The sequence below is a fragment of the Macrobrachium nipponense genome, chromosome 4 (assembly GCF_015104395.2).
Source record: "Macrobrachium nipponense isolate FS-2020 chromosome 4, ASM1510439v2, whole genome shotgun sequence".
Taxonomy (NCBI): Eukaryota; Metazoa; Arthropoda; class Malacostraca; order Decapoda; family Palaemonidae; genus Macrobrachium; species Macrobrachium nipponense.
The window spans coordinates 18473243-18486630 of NC_061100.1; the positions used below are offsets into that span (position 1 = coordinate 18473243).

Sequence of the window (13388 nt, forward strand, 5' to 3'; positions counted from 1 at the left end):
TATCATCTTGTACTTTTAAATTAGCAGTGTTTATTCTTAGTTATATTTATATGGTCATTTCATTGTTAAAATGATCATTTGCTTTTAATCGTGTCCTTTCATTCAGTTAAAATGATCATTTGCTTTTAATCATGGCATGTCCTTGTTACAAAATCTTTGCAATTTTGTAATTCCAGTCCTAAATCTTTTGCTTATAATTTTGTAGTTTCAAAATCTTCGATTGTAATTTAAAAATCTTAAATCTTTTGCTTATCATTTTTAATTTTAAAATCTTTATCTTTTGCTTATAATTTTGTAGTTTCAAAATCTTAATCATTTGCTTTTATCTTATTTTGCTTATAATTGAATTATGTAGTTTCATTGTTACAGAATTTTAAGATGCAAAATATCTATTGCATGTAATTATATGGAATTTGAATTTGTTCAAGATTATTAATACCAAGATCTCGTCCTATTTTACAGCCCTATGCTGTTCAAACAAAGAGGAAAATGAGGCCTCGGACCAAGAGGAAGAAGAAATGAGGCCTCGGACCAAGAGGAAGAAGAAATGAGGCCTCGGACCAAGAGGAAGAGAGACCTCGGATCAAGATCCAGACAAGACACCAAGAGTCAACTCAGAGAAGATCGTCGGAACGTCATTTAAAAAAGAATTAAGCCGGTAATCCAGGGCTTTTGAAAAAAATAAAGATTCTGGACGCCTCACGTTTTAAGAATTCAAAATTGGTTTTCATTTTTTTTTCTGTGGGGTGGGGGGAGGGGCAGTTTGGCGACTATCTGTCCGGACCGGGAGGCGATTGTGATTTGAATGAATTGTAGAACTGTAAGTTGCTTCTAATTTAATAAAATTTGTAAAATTTCCTTCTGTATTTCTATTTGCCTTTTTCATACAACGAACGTGATACTGCAAACAAGACAGGCAAATTAAATTTAGTGGATAAATAAGGAAATCCAAGGACCATATACTAGAATCATTACGGCAACGTATCCCAAGTTTCCAGATATAGGTTAAGAAGTGAGCTCACTGATGGAGCCCCCAAAATGGCAAGGTGGTAACCTCGAGTAGGCAGGTGAAGACGTCCTGTGGATTCTCCTTAACTTCTTCCGTCCGCAGACAAGGATGAGAAGATTTGCACTCAAGTCACCTGTGAAGGTTAAGGTTCCTCGTTAATACTGATAGACAATTAACAGTTAATAAATTGACCATACAATTTGAAGTGAAGCAAAGAAATCATTAGGATTTATGGAAAGGAAAGAGGACATTAAACTATAAACATAATTTACCAAGAGCATTGTGTGATTTAGCCCTGAATGACTGACTTAACAAAACTAAGCATCTTGTTTAGCAGCATACCGACATTATGTACCGACAGACAGTTTAACAGGGTTTATTATAACTACAAATAGGCCTAGGACAAAAAAAAACTGCAACCTCCCCTATGGCAATAACTACACATAGGCCTAGAATAAACACAGATTTACAAAATACGTTGAAAATCTGTAAAAGAATGGAAACTTTAGGTGCCACTGACCAATCTTGACAGTGAGTCAGAGCTACGCAGCTATTTGAACCGCTACTGAATCAGCAATGAAGGGATTTCGATAGTTTACAGACCATGACAGATGCTGTTAAGAGAGCAGAAAGGCTTCATTACCTTTTATACGTCCTCAGTGAGTGATTTGTCAAATACGTTTATCAATTTTAGCCCATTGTAATAATATGAGACTATATCGGCTAACGACTTAATGTATCTAAACTAAACTCCTTTTACCCATTATGGTAATATCTGATTTAAGGTACACTCTGAAGTAGATACCACGCCTAACCCTATAAAAATGATAAATTATAAATTGACTCTACATTATGGGGAATTTTAGACTTACTAAAACGATACAGAAAAAGCAGAGGGCTTTCATTTATTCTAACACACCAAAATTTAGTCCATGATATTCCTGTAAGAGAAAAAACATTGTTGGGAAAAGGCATACAAAAAAACTACCAAAAACATATGGCTCTTTCAATCTGTATTCGTCTACTACATTAGACCTATACTTCCGTGATATGTTCGTGCTAGGAAGCTTTTAATAAAGACTTCGAAAACTACGGTCTAATACCTATTCTCTGGTCATGAGAATTCAATTATTGTTGTTTACAATCACATTTCTTCATTAACTACGCATTTTTTGACGTTACAACCTAAATAATCACACCACAATTAAGAACTAGTCACTAGGTTACACCACAACTAAGAACTCATCACTACGATGCTACACAGTCACTGCGTCTCGGTACACTAGGGGAAACTACCTAGAGAGAGAGAGAGAGAGGGGGGGGGGGGGAAACTACCGAGAGAGAGAGAGAGAGAGAGAGAGAGCGATAGGAGAGAGAGAGGAGAGACAGGACGAGAGAGAGAGAGAGAGAGAGGATATCTAAAGCGGCAGACCTTGCAAGTTCACAAGGTAGAAAACATTAACCTGTATAGACTCTTCTTTATTAGGCTTACGCTGGTATACTTGTTCATCTAGAAAAGGTACTGAAGAGTAAGACACTCAGGTGTGGGAAGAGTCTGATATACTTGTTTATCTTGAAAAGGTACTGAAGAGCAAGACATTCAGGTGGGCATTGCGAATGCAGGGGCTACCAAATAATTCGAGGAGAGAATAAAAATACAGTACCCAAACAAAAAATATCTTTTGGCGACTGTAAAGAAAACAAAGGAAAGACCACAATCAAGAAAATGGCCATGTGATTACTATGGGGGGAACAATGGGGGTTTGAAATCGATACCATAGCCAGTATCATAGGTGGTTTCTCAAAGAGATACTCAGAATTCCAAAATTATACGAGGAACAAGGGATTCACAATGACCAACATACGTAACAGCATGAAGCAGATAAAACATGTAACCATTGGGATTCTGGTTTGTTAAGGAGTATTGAGAAATGTACCAACGAGGAGTGCCCTATATTGATGAAATGGAAAAGAACTGCTATAAAAATACCCTGTTATCAGGCAAGCAAGGACTTATAATGTATTCAAGAGCCTTGTCTAACTCAATGTTGCAGAAACAGAGCCCTGACAAAAGTATAATGAGGTCTTCGAAAGGCATCATCATTATATAATGCTAAGATTCACAGCCAAAGTGTAGTGGCAAATGATAATGGGAACAACTAGTCAAAAAAAGAAGTAAATAAGTAGCAAAAAATCACACTTTTTTTTTTTTTTTTAAATAAATTCTATTTTTCCTAACTATACAAACCTGAGGTCCTTTACATAAGAAATTAAGTAATTCCTTATGTAAATGACCGTTGGTTTGTATAACGTGTAGGAACAAATAAGGAAACAGAAACAGGAGATAGGTCACATGTGGATTAGTCGGATTAAAGTCCACCAAACAGAGGGGAATGGAGGCAACCCCTTCCACGTCTGACAATTTCAAGGGAAAATTTTACATAAAATTATATTGAAGACGATATCTTTCTACTCTAGAAGAGGATTACCAAGCTCCACGGTGTAGATAAAACATGATACTTCGACTCCCTTCTTTCAGTTCATTTAAAAATCACACAGTACTAATTGCTTTGAGAGGCCTATTCTAGGAGTACAGGAACACCCTATTAAAAAAAAAAAAATGTTTCTCTCTAAGACTTGACTTGTTTGTTCTAGTTTGCTCTAAAAAAAGAAAAAAAAAACATTTTACTGACTATTCATTAAATTTAGCTCGAGGAAAATAATGCCCATTTTTTCAGAACCGTTTTTCAGCCCTTTTAGTTTCTTCCATATATTTCAGAACGGTCAAAACACTGAACAAAGTCAAAACTTCCCAAATTCATTTTTGCTCGAAAGGGAAAGAGCAGACTGTCACCACCACAACATATAAGGAACTTTGTTAGTGTGAAAGATATTTCATGATAAATGAATGACGCAAGTGACACTTTAGAAGAAAAGCAGCCCTTGAACATTTGCCTCAAAATAAGTGGCACTTTTATCAGAGTATGCTGGAACAAGACAAGACAATGAATGCAACTATCTTACACACAACTTACCATGCTGGAATAAAAGCTCTTCCCGAACTTTCTTTCTACATCCTTCACGCCACTCTAGGGTTCCTAGGGTTCCTGTCTGTTATCATATGACCAAAGGCACGTTGCTATGGCAACATCATCTTTTGTGTCATCACCAAATCCCAGGTTCTCTGGAAGGCCTTAACTGAAAGATAAAGACATGTCAAACAATTGACTTCAACTCTATTCATGGAAAGACCAATGTTCTAAAAACAATTATCATTTCACTATTTTTTTTTTCACTTTGGTTGTTAAGAGAAGCTGTAGCACAGCAAATTCAGTTTAAATATTCTCGAAGCGTACTTTATTCTAATTTGTGAAATCAAGTTATTTACTAGTGTAATCAAATACAGACTGGACAGGGACCTTTATTTTAAATTCTGTCAATATAATAATAATAAAACCCAAAAAACCGTTCCGCTTAAATTATGGTATGTCTCTTAAACAGTTGTTTTAGCACGAGCAATATATTAGTGGATGTCAATATCAAAACTGATGACCAGTGATGGACGTTCTACTAATTTAATGAGATTTTGACAGAAAAAAAAACTGCATATCCATATCCTAGTCGATTATATAATCATGGATTACCTTCATCTGATAAAGGCAGAATTCTATGGTAGCCTTTTTCAACTTTACAAAAAAATTACCATTGACCTAAATGAGCCTTTTCAGAAAGAATATTCAAGATATCTTTACTTGTTTCAAGCCAGAGTGTCATATCATGATAAGGAGGCTTTACTGTACCTCTGAGAAAAATCATTGGATACGATTAAGTTCCTTCCAAGCAAAAAAAAAAAAAAAAAAAAAAAAATATATCAAAAGTAAAAAAAAACAAAAAAAAAAGACCATTTGCTTTCTTGACAAAACATCGAAATATAACCGTTAGGTTAAGCCCATTAACTTTTAATTTCTTCAAAGGAGGCCTCTGAAGGAACGTTTATAAAAAATTTTCCTTACAGTTTCCCCATTTGGCCTCAGTACCTAGTTTCCAACTTCTTTCGCAGGGAGACGGCTCCTCCTCCCCCGCCCCCCAACACACACTAACTCCCAATGTCTCATCTCGTCAGTTACATTAATTGCAGAAATCTAGAATCCTCTTATTTTCTAAACATAAAGGAGACCAGGAAGGCATTCTGTTCGCAAGCCCTGGGATCAGATGTTGCACCATAAATGGAAGAAGAAGAGCACCTCACTCAACCTTTACCTTAATTAGTCCCTGGTTTTCAAGTCCACCCCTACACACAATCTCATATTTCCTGTGTTAAAAAAACTAATCCCAAACGAGAGCTCACGCTTGCAACCCGACCCCGTCGCCACCAACCCATCCTCCATCGCAGATAAAAAAAAAAAATAATTAGGACCCAAGACTGACATGTACATTGCTAAATCCTATAATTGACCGCAGAGGTGAAAAGGGTTAAGTTCATCTTTGTGTCTATAGCAGGGGTTCTTAAAAGGTGGGTGGTCATACCCCTTAGGGATATGAGAACCACATGTCCTCCACCTACCTACAAAACCCTAACCTGCCCCAAGTGCAAAAGGCAATAGTATCATACTGAATCCATCAAGGGTAATTCTAGGCAATAACTCCGCACGAACTGTAAGGAACGTTCCGGCGAATACGACGGCCACCATAATTATAGGGATTGGGCCGTCAGATGTATTTCGCTGTGTTTAGTGCTGGCCCATGGGGGTTAATGGCTGTCCACCCACCCCCCCCAAAAATAACTGCAAATTCTTAATAAGCAACCCCAATACTATAGGAAACTGTAATTTCCAAAGAAATACCCGATGAGGCGTTATTACCTAGATCTACTTCATCATCAGTCAAGAGAGTGGCTATTCAAAACTGCTCCAACGATCAAACATAGCGAGATAAAATGGAATGCCCTGCATTTCTAAGATAGCCAGCAAAGCAATCATTCACAAGCACACCAGGGTACCAGAATCGTCTTCTGTGCCTTCTTTGACCTACTGTCTCCCTTTGTGCCAACATCCTCACAATAAAATGACTCATTAAAAGCACGTTAGGCATTGCTCCACTCCCATCCAATTCTCACCAATTCCCACTAATGGCATTCTCTGTCATGATGTCCCTCAGTATACTTGGTAGTGCAGAGACCGACTATCTGTATGAAGCTGGGGAATGCAAGGCATTGAATAGCACTGATTTAGACTATTCTATGAAAGCGGCCATTGCCCGAGTTTCTCATGCTTCACAATCGTGGTAAACAGTCTGACGACCCCATTGCTAAGGACAGGTTCTGCGTCAGCGAAGATACTGTTGCTAAGGGCAGGTTCTGCGTCAGCGAAGATACTGTTGCTAAGGGCAGGTTCTGCGGTCAGCGAAGATACGTTGCTAAGGGCAGGTTCTGCGTCAGCGAAGATACTGTTGCTAAGGGCAGGTTCTGCGTCAGCGAAGATACTGTTGCTAAGGGCAGGTTCTGCGTCAGCGAAGATACTGTTCCTAAGAGCAGGTTCTGCGTCAGCGAAGATACTGGTGATTTTTCGAGTTTTAGTAAGGGCATTAGGGTCGCTGTTATTGTAAGGTGTCCGCTCAGTTTTTTAATTGTGTGATTGTATTGCATCTCTGCGGTTCATACTGAATATTAGCACCTCTGCGTTGCTAGCAATAGGTCCTGGGGTCTTAAGATAAATGATAACTGAACTAATCCTCGAATACCCGAAACTAGAATCCGATTTTTGGGAGATTTCTAGATTTTGGTATGTCTAAGTCTAGACCTTGTAAGTAACCTTGTAAGTAACAACTCCGCACGGACTGCAAGAAGTCCCGCGAATACGAAAGCCACTGGGGTTGGGGGGCAGGGGGTCAAATGTATTTCACCGCGTCTTGTACTAGCTCCTGGGGGTGTTAATTACAGTCGACAGACAATAAAAAATCCGTAAATTCTTAATAAGCAACCAAAATACTATAGAAAAAGTTAAGTTCCAAGGAAATACCCGATGCGTAGCAGTCACTTGGATCTACCCTTTTATTAAACTTAAATCCCCGGGCCGAATCCACTACTAAATAGAAAACCACTAGTTTTCTATCAACCCTCTGACTGACAGGCACTCAGAGATTTCGAAGGAAATGAAATCTTATCTTAATTCTTGTCCTATGATCAAAGCTCACTTTTCTCATCAACAGGTATACAAAAGTTACTTGCGTGTAGGCAGCTCGTACAAGCAAGAGAGCCTTTGTCGGTATCAGGCTCCTAATTCTTGTTCTGTTATCAAAGACAACAGGTCAAAACGAATCTTACGAGCCGCTCGTATGAACAAGAGCCTGTGCTGGTATAAGGCCGGTTTAATGCATAAACAGCAGCAACAAGGTATTCTGACGATATTGTTGATGATCAAATGCCTATTATAATTCCACTGACACCCTGCTGGAATCCTCCCTCACCTGATAAGGTCTTGGTGCTCGAATCTCTTCGAAGGTCCAGTTTCCTACTGCAGAAGGCACCAGAGAAGTAACACCAAGGGTCCATCACCGACCTCCTCCATTTCGCTATATGCTAAACCCTTCGGTTAACCAAAAAAACAAAACTTCAAAAACTATAAATCCTGATTATTTGTGGCACAATATTCCGTGGTCGAGCGTACCTGATCTCCGTCCGTTCGAGAATTCAACTGAAAACCTTCAAAAGAGTTTTCAGCCAATCACGAGAGCCCAAAAACTAAGAGGGTTGAAATGTGACTCCTGTTTGGCTAGAAAAAACAAATGAACTTCGAAGTGCGTCGACATTTTAAAGGTGATAATTCGTTACACTAGTGGTTTTACTAAAATAATGTCTTACGATTTATGGCTTTTAAACAATGACTGAAATTTGATAACTGTGTTTTATATCTGTACAGAAGAAAAACTTGTATCGCTTATATATAATATTTATGAAAATTCATATGCCAAAATATCAATCTTCAAGTATCTCTCTCTCTCTCTCTCTCTCTCTCTCTCTCTCTCTCTCTCTCTCTCTTTCTGGGGAGAGAGAGAGAAATTTTGGCACATGAATTTTAATTAAAAATATATTTAAACGATGTGTTTTTTGTATAAAGTAAAATTTCAGAGAGAGAGAGAGAGAGAGAGAGAGAGAGAGAGAGAGAGAGAGAGAGAGAGGAGACAGTTTTTCCCAAATACCACACAACCAATCTTTTATACTGACCCAGCACTTAACAAAAGTAAACATTACTCCTTTTTATTTATTGCAATGAGTAAAATGTGCCATTATTTTTCCTCTCTGTTCTGGCAACTCACAAGAGCGGTTGGAAATGTTTAACAAGTTGAGGTTAGAAATTAAGAAAGAGATTCTATATAAAAGAAAAATAGAAACATCAGTTTAATTCTAGTAGGCCAACTCATGGCGATAATAGGCCTATTCGTAGCGATGCCCCGAGTTGCTCAGAGAGAAGTTATGGCAAAAAGCAACGCCTGAAGCAACAGCAGCAACACACACACACAGTAAGTCTTAGTAGAAAAAAGAAGACAGACGCAGACATTCAAGAGATGCAAAAGGGAAAGAGACAGGCGCCAGTGGGCATTTTGGTGTATGTCTATAATAGACTGATATTCCAGCTACGCATTCATTCATTTACCCTTACAATTAAGAAAATTTGTTACTTATAAACCTTGTCAACGATTAACTTTTCATTAAAATAACTGGACTCCAGAGACGAAAACTGGACTTGATGCGTCGTCACTTGAGAGTTCTCTTATCACCTTTGAGATACAAAGCAAACCAGTATTTTTTTTAGTTTATCCAAAGAAAACTAAACCAAATCAGTATTTTTCTAGTTCATCTAAAGAAAACTGAACCATTAATATCCCTCTTTTCAAATCTTGGTTACTGTCAACATATAAAAACATGAAGAAAGATATCTACTTATGGAGAGTTGAAGTCATGCGTTATGTCTAACGCAAAACAAGTGACTATGTGCCATAAGGTACGTGCTGGGTAACTTGCTTTGCTCAGGCCACCGTAAGATAGATATAAGCAGTGACTCTCTCTCTCTCTCTCTCTCTCTCTCTCTCTCTCTCTCTCTCTCTCTCTCTCTCTCTCTCTCGTGAACTTCAGATGACACAAGCAGTTCATTCTCGTATTAACTATGCCTTTGCATGGGACCATTACAGTACATTTTTAATTCTCATTATTTTCGTTGCTAATATATTTGGTCAGAAGGGGATAAGTATACTTGTTCTTTGTCTTTGTGTCATTTCAGTGTGACACTTGAATAATAGGAGTTGTTTTACCACTGCATTATACCTTTACACAAAATTCCTCAGACTTCCGTGAGTTAATAGAGCAGAACTGCTGGTTATCCATGTAGACTTCGTGGGTTGATGTTGCAATAAATGTTTGCGATCAGTTATTCTTAAAATTACAGCAGAGAAATGTGTGCAAACTGCACATATTTGTTTTAGGTTCAGTAAACCTAACACAGACACTGGATGGTCATCTCCTGAGTTAAGGGAACAATCAAATTACTTCCACACAGAACCACTACTTATCTCTAACCGTTCTTCCAAACTGTATCTTGACTATGCACAACAATAAGCCTATGCTTGTTTTTATCATAGGCCTATTGGTGAATCTTTAACATATAGTGCTGTAAATAAAAAAAAAGTTGACACCAATATTCTCGACGAGAATATGAAATTTTACTACCACACGCACATACACACACACACACACACACACACAGAGAGAGAGAGAGAGAGAGAGAGAGAGAGAGAGAGAGAGAGACCTGCTACTGTTACTAAAACCAATGGCTTGCTCTTTTTGGGTCCAATCAGTTATATGATTAACTGCAGTCAGTTGCATGTTCAATAAAAATTTATTGAACATTTCTTGCTATTTTCAGTTATATCACACCTTGCTTAATAGAATGAGCACTGCGAGACGTGTCGCGTCAACATTCTTAAGAACTGTAACAATTTTGTGTGAATCATCTTCTTTGCTCCTTTGCAGAATTCTGAATATGCTTGTAAATGTGAAAAAGAGCTGCATATATTTTGTGAATATTTCCACTTTTCAGTATTTGAGGTAGCATGCCCAGTCTTTTACCAACTTTTAAAACAATTGTTTTTTCTTGTATTTTGTTCACTATTTCTCTCTGTCTCTCTCTCAGTCTTCAGCTAAATAAAGCCGTATGGATAGAGTCAACAGGCTATAAAACTCTGGAGAACTCCAAAGGGAAATCGTCCAGCAGGAAAGGAAAGATTGACAAGTTATGGAAAAAAAGGAGCAGCTTGCAACCAGTGCCAATTACTACAGCCATCGGGTCCCCCGCCTGGAGAGGGGGGGGGGGGGGGGGGCGGAGCAGCAGCACCACTTTGTGGTTGTGGCTGTGGCTGCGGGAACAGCTGACGGTTCTGTGATGATGCAATTTTCTGCTTCCAAACAAAAACCAAGACTGGTGACTGCCACGGCGAAACGAGCAGTAAGACAGTATAACCCCTTTCGTCCGTTGGCTGACGTTGCAAATCCTTCCAGCAGTATTGCCTGACTCATCAGTACTTGTGCTGCTTGAGTGAGGAAAGTCTCCGACCCACTACCGCCACCGTCAAAGCAGAGATCGTAAAATGGTCGACATGCCGCCATGTAGTACCACTCCCACCACACGCCCTAACTTGCTGCAGATCTGTAACCAGAATACCCCACTACCTCTGTACCAGATCAACGCCGGCATCCATTTTTGGCAGTGGTTTCCAACCTGTGGGGCGCCCCACCCCCCCCTTGGGGCTCCTCAAAGGGCTGCCAGGGGGCCTGCAAATGTTTGATGAAGGAGATAATTATATCTGAAAACTATTAATTATGATGGAATTCAGAATTTCAAAATACTGAGAAAATATTTCAGACATAAATATGAAATTTAGTTGTCTAAATACATGAACTATTTCAAATTCTATATTAAGGAATTAATTATGCACTAAACAATTATAAAAGATAACGAAAGTAACGTTTTGCAAATATGAAAATTGTACCGATTACACTAGTGAAGGTAAGCTTATACATACATATATGATTTTATATATAAGATATATATAATATTGTGAATTATTGACATGTGCCAACTATACCAGTAAATTACAGTATTTAAGGAAGGGGGGGGGGGGCGTAGATATTGTGCCATTCAATGAAGGGGGGCGAGAATTATCAAAGGTTGGAAACCACTGATGAATGGGGTCATGAAGTTGTCTGGCTGCCACCTGCTCATTCTGCGCTCAAAGCCATCGAGCAGGTCTGGGGATACATGGAAAAACTCAGGTAGGTCTGCAGGCAAGGATAGAGGAAGCCCAGGTTAGCGCAACAAGGTAGGTGTGGTGGGCATGGTCTAGGTACCTATACCTTGACCGTGTGGGGGTAGGAAGGTAAGGTGAGACGGTCCAGAGTCTTCGAGGGTAAGTACTGGTCGGGGGATGGAATCCACAAACCTGTAGATCCCGTCATTATCAACATCGAGAGGGATCCAGAGGATGATTTGTTCCTTGATAGTGACGAAGGATGAATAAAGTTCCTGTGATATTCTCAATTGTTTGCATCACTTTTCAACTTGTGATAATAACACTTGACAGAGAGAGAGAGAGAGAGAGAGAGAGAGAGAGAGAGAGAGAGAGAGAGAGAGAGATGCGTGTGGAATGACGGAGCATATTGAGTGATGATTGTAAATTTTTTTTTTTTTTTTTTTTTTTGAGAGAGAGAGAGAGATAACACAAAAATCAACTAGAAAACCTATTTATTTTTAAAAATAAACTGTAATCCAATAATCAGCTAAACTATACAATCACATCAGTGACTTAGTCAAGTCAGTTCTCCAGAATTGTGTGATTAATCCTGTGACACAGTTAATCCAGTGTGAGCTTGGAACACACACAGAGTAAAGTAATATCACTGATTTCTTGAAAGCCATCCTAAGTGAGGTTAGACTTTGGATGCCCCATTGCATGTTTCTGTATGAATTTTGATATTCTGCAAGAAATTTTAAGTTGGTGGGTTAGAAGGTGGAGGTCTCCCTAGTTGGTATGTAACCACATCTTAAGTCAAGACTAACAGATGCTCGCTATCCCTCACATTTGCTAGTTCCCACATCCGTACCATACCCATACCCATATCCATAGCTCTATCATACCCATACCAAACCTATACCCATATCTGTCCCATGCCCATACTTATACCACCCATACCCATACTTATACCACCCATACCCATACCTATACTTATACCCATACCCATACCTGTACCCATATCTATTCCATACCAATGCCCGTACCATCTGTCCCATACCCATACCTGTACCACCCCTTTCCATACCTAATGCCTGTACACCCATAGCCCTACCCATACCCATATCTGCCCATACCCATACCTGTACCGCCCATACCCCATACCTATACCTATACCATACCTATACCCATACTCTTAACCACACCCACAGCCATTCCATACACATGCCCGCACCATACCCATACCAATACCCATACCCATGAAAATTAATATAATAGGAGATTGCATGTATCCATGTTGAAATAGTGGTGAACATTATTTTCAAGTCCTCTGAGAAATTTTGATATTCATTTTTGTTTTATTTTTTTTACTAATACACCACAACTTGATAAGTATTGGAGATCATTAGAGTTTTTAAAACCCAGCTCTTCGGTGTCCTTATGCATAAATACAAATATCACACTAAAATCTATTGCAAATTTACTGTTACAGAGATATTTACCATCTTCTGTTTATGTTTTGATATACATTCTCAAGGGACTGCAAGTAAACACACTGCTCATGGCATTGGTTGTGGTATGAAAGTTAGGAATGTGGAATGGAGTATAAAATTTAGGGCAAAAGGCCGAGCACTGGGACCTATGAGGTCAATCAGCACCGAAAGAGAAATTGAGAGTAAAGGAGGAAAATGTCGAAGTTGCACTAAAAAACAATTATTAGGACATGGTGGAATGTAAGATGGAAGAAAGAACATGAATAGAGTTACAGTAAAAGGAATGAAAGAGATTGCAGCTAGGGGGCCGAAGGGGCACTGCAAAGACCCTTGAGTAATGCTTACAGTGCACCGGTTAGATGCACTGATGGCACTAGCCTTCAATGGGGATGGCAGTTTTAGATTTTTGCCCTCTGACCTATCATGGCAAATTAGCAACCACTTCGTGGTTTCACAGTCTACTTTAAACACAGACAGGAAATTGGTTTTATAATGACTTCTAAGCGCTGAATAACACCATTCTAATGAGATACATATAAAAAAAGACATCAACTTTTATTCATATCTAGCCCTAATACTGCATACGTATTCAAGGAGTATAATGT

General features: G+C 38.8%; 2 long non-coding RNA genes across 2 annotated transcripts in view; one reads left to right on the plus strand and one right to left on the minus strand.

Moving 5' to 3' along the window:
• Nucleotides 1–762, plus strand: part of LOC135211566 (uncharacterized) — a 40972-nt gene extending 40210 nt beyond the window's left edge. Inside the window, exon 3 of the long non-coding RNA XR_010313665.1 lies at nt 463–762. This is a non-coding gene — a long non-coding RNA (uncharacterized LOC135211566). The remainder of the gene's footprint in view (nt 1–462) is intronic.
• On the minus strand, nt 758–7678 carry LOC135211567 (uncharacterized). Its single transcript, XR_010313666.1, has 3 exons — nt 7475–7678; nt 4045–4207; nt 758–1142 (listed from the first exon to the last, which is right to left on the minus strand). It is a non-coding gene; the product is annotated as an uncharacterized LOC135211567 (long non-coding RNA).
• Between the last annotated feature and the right edge of the window lie 5710 nt (nt 7679–13388).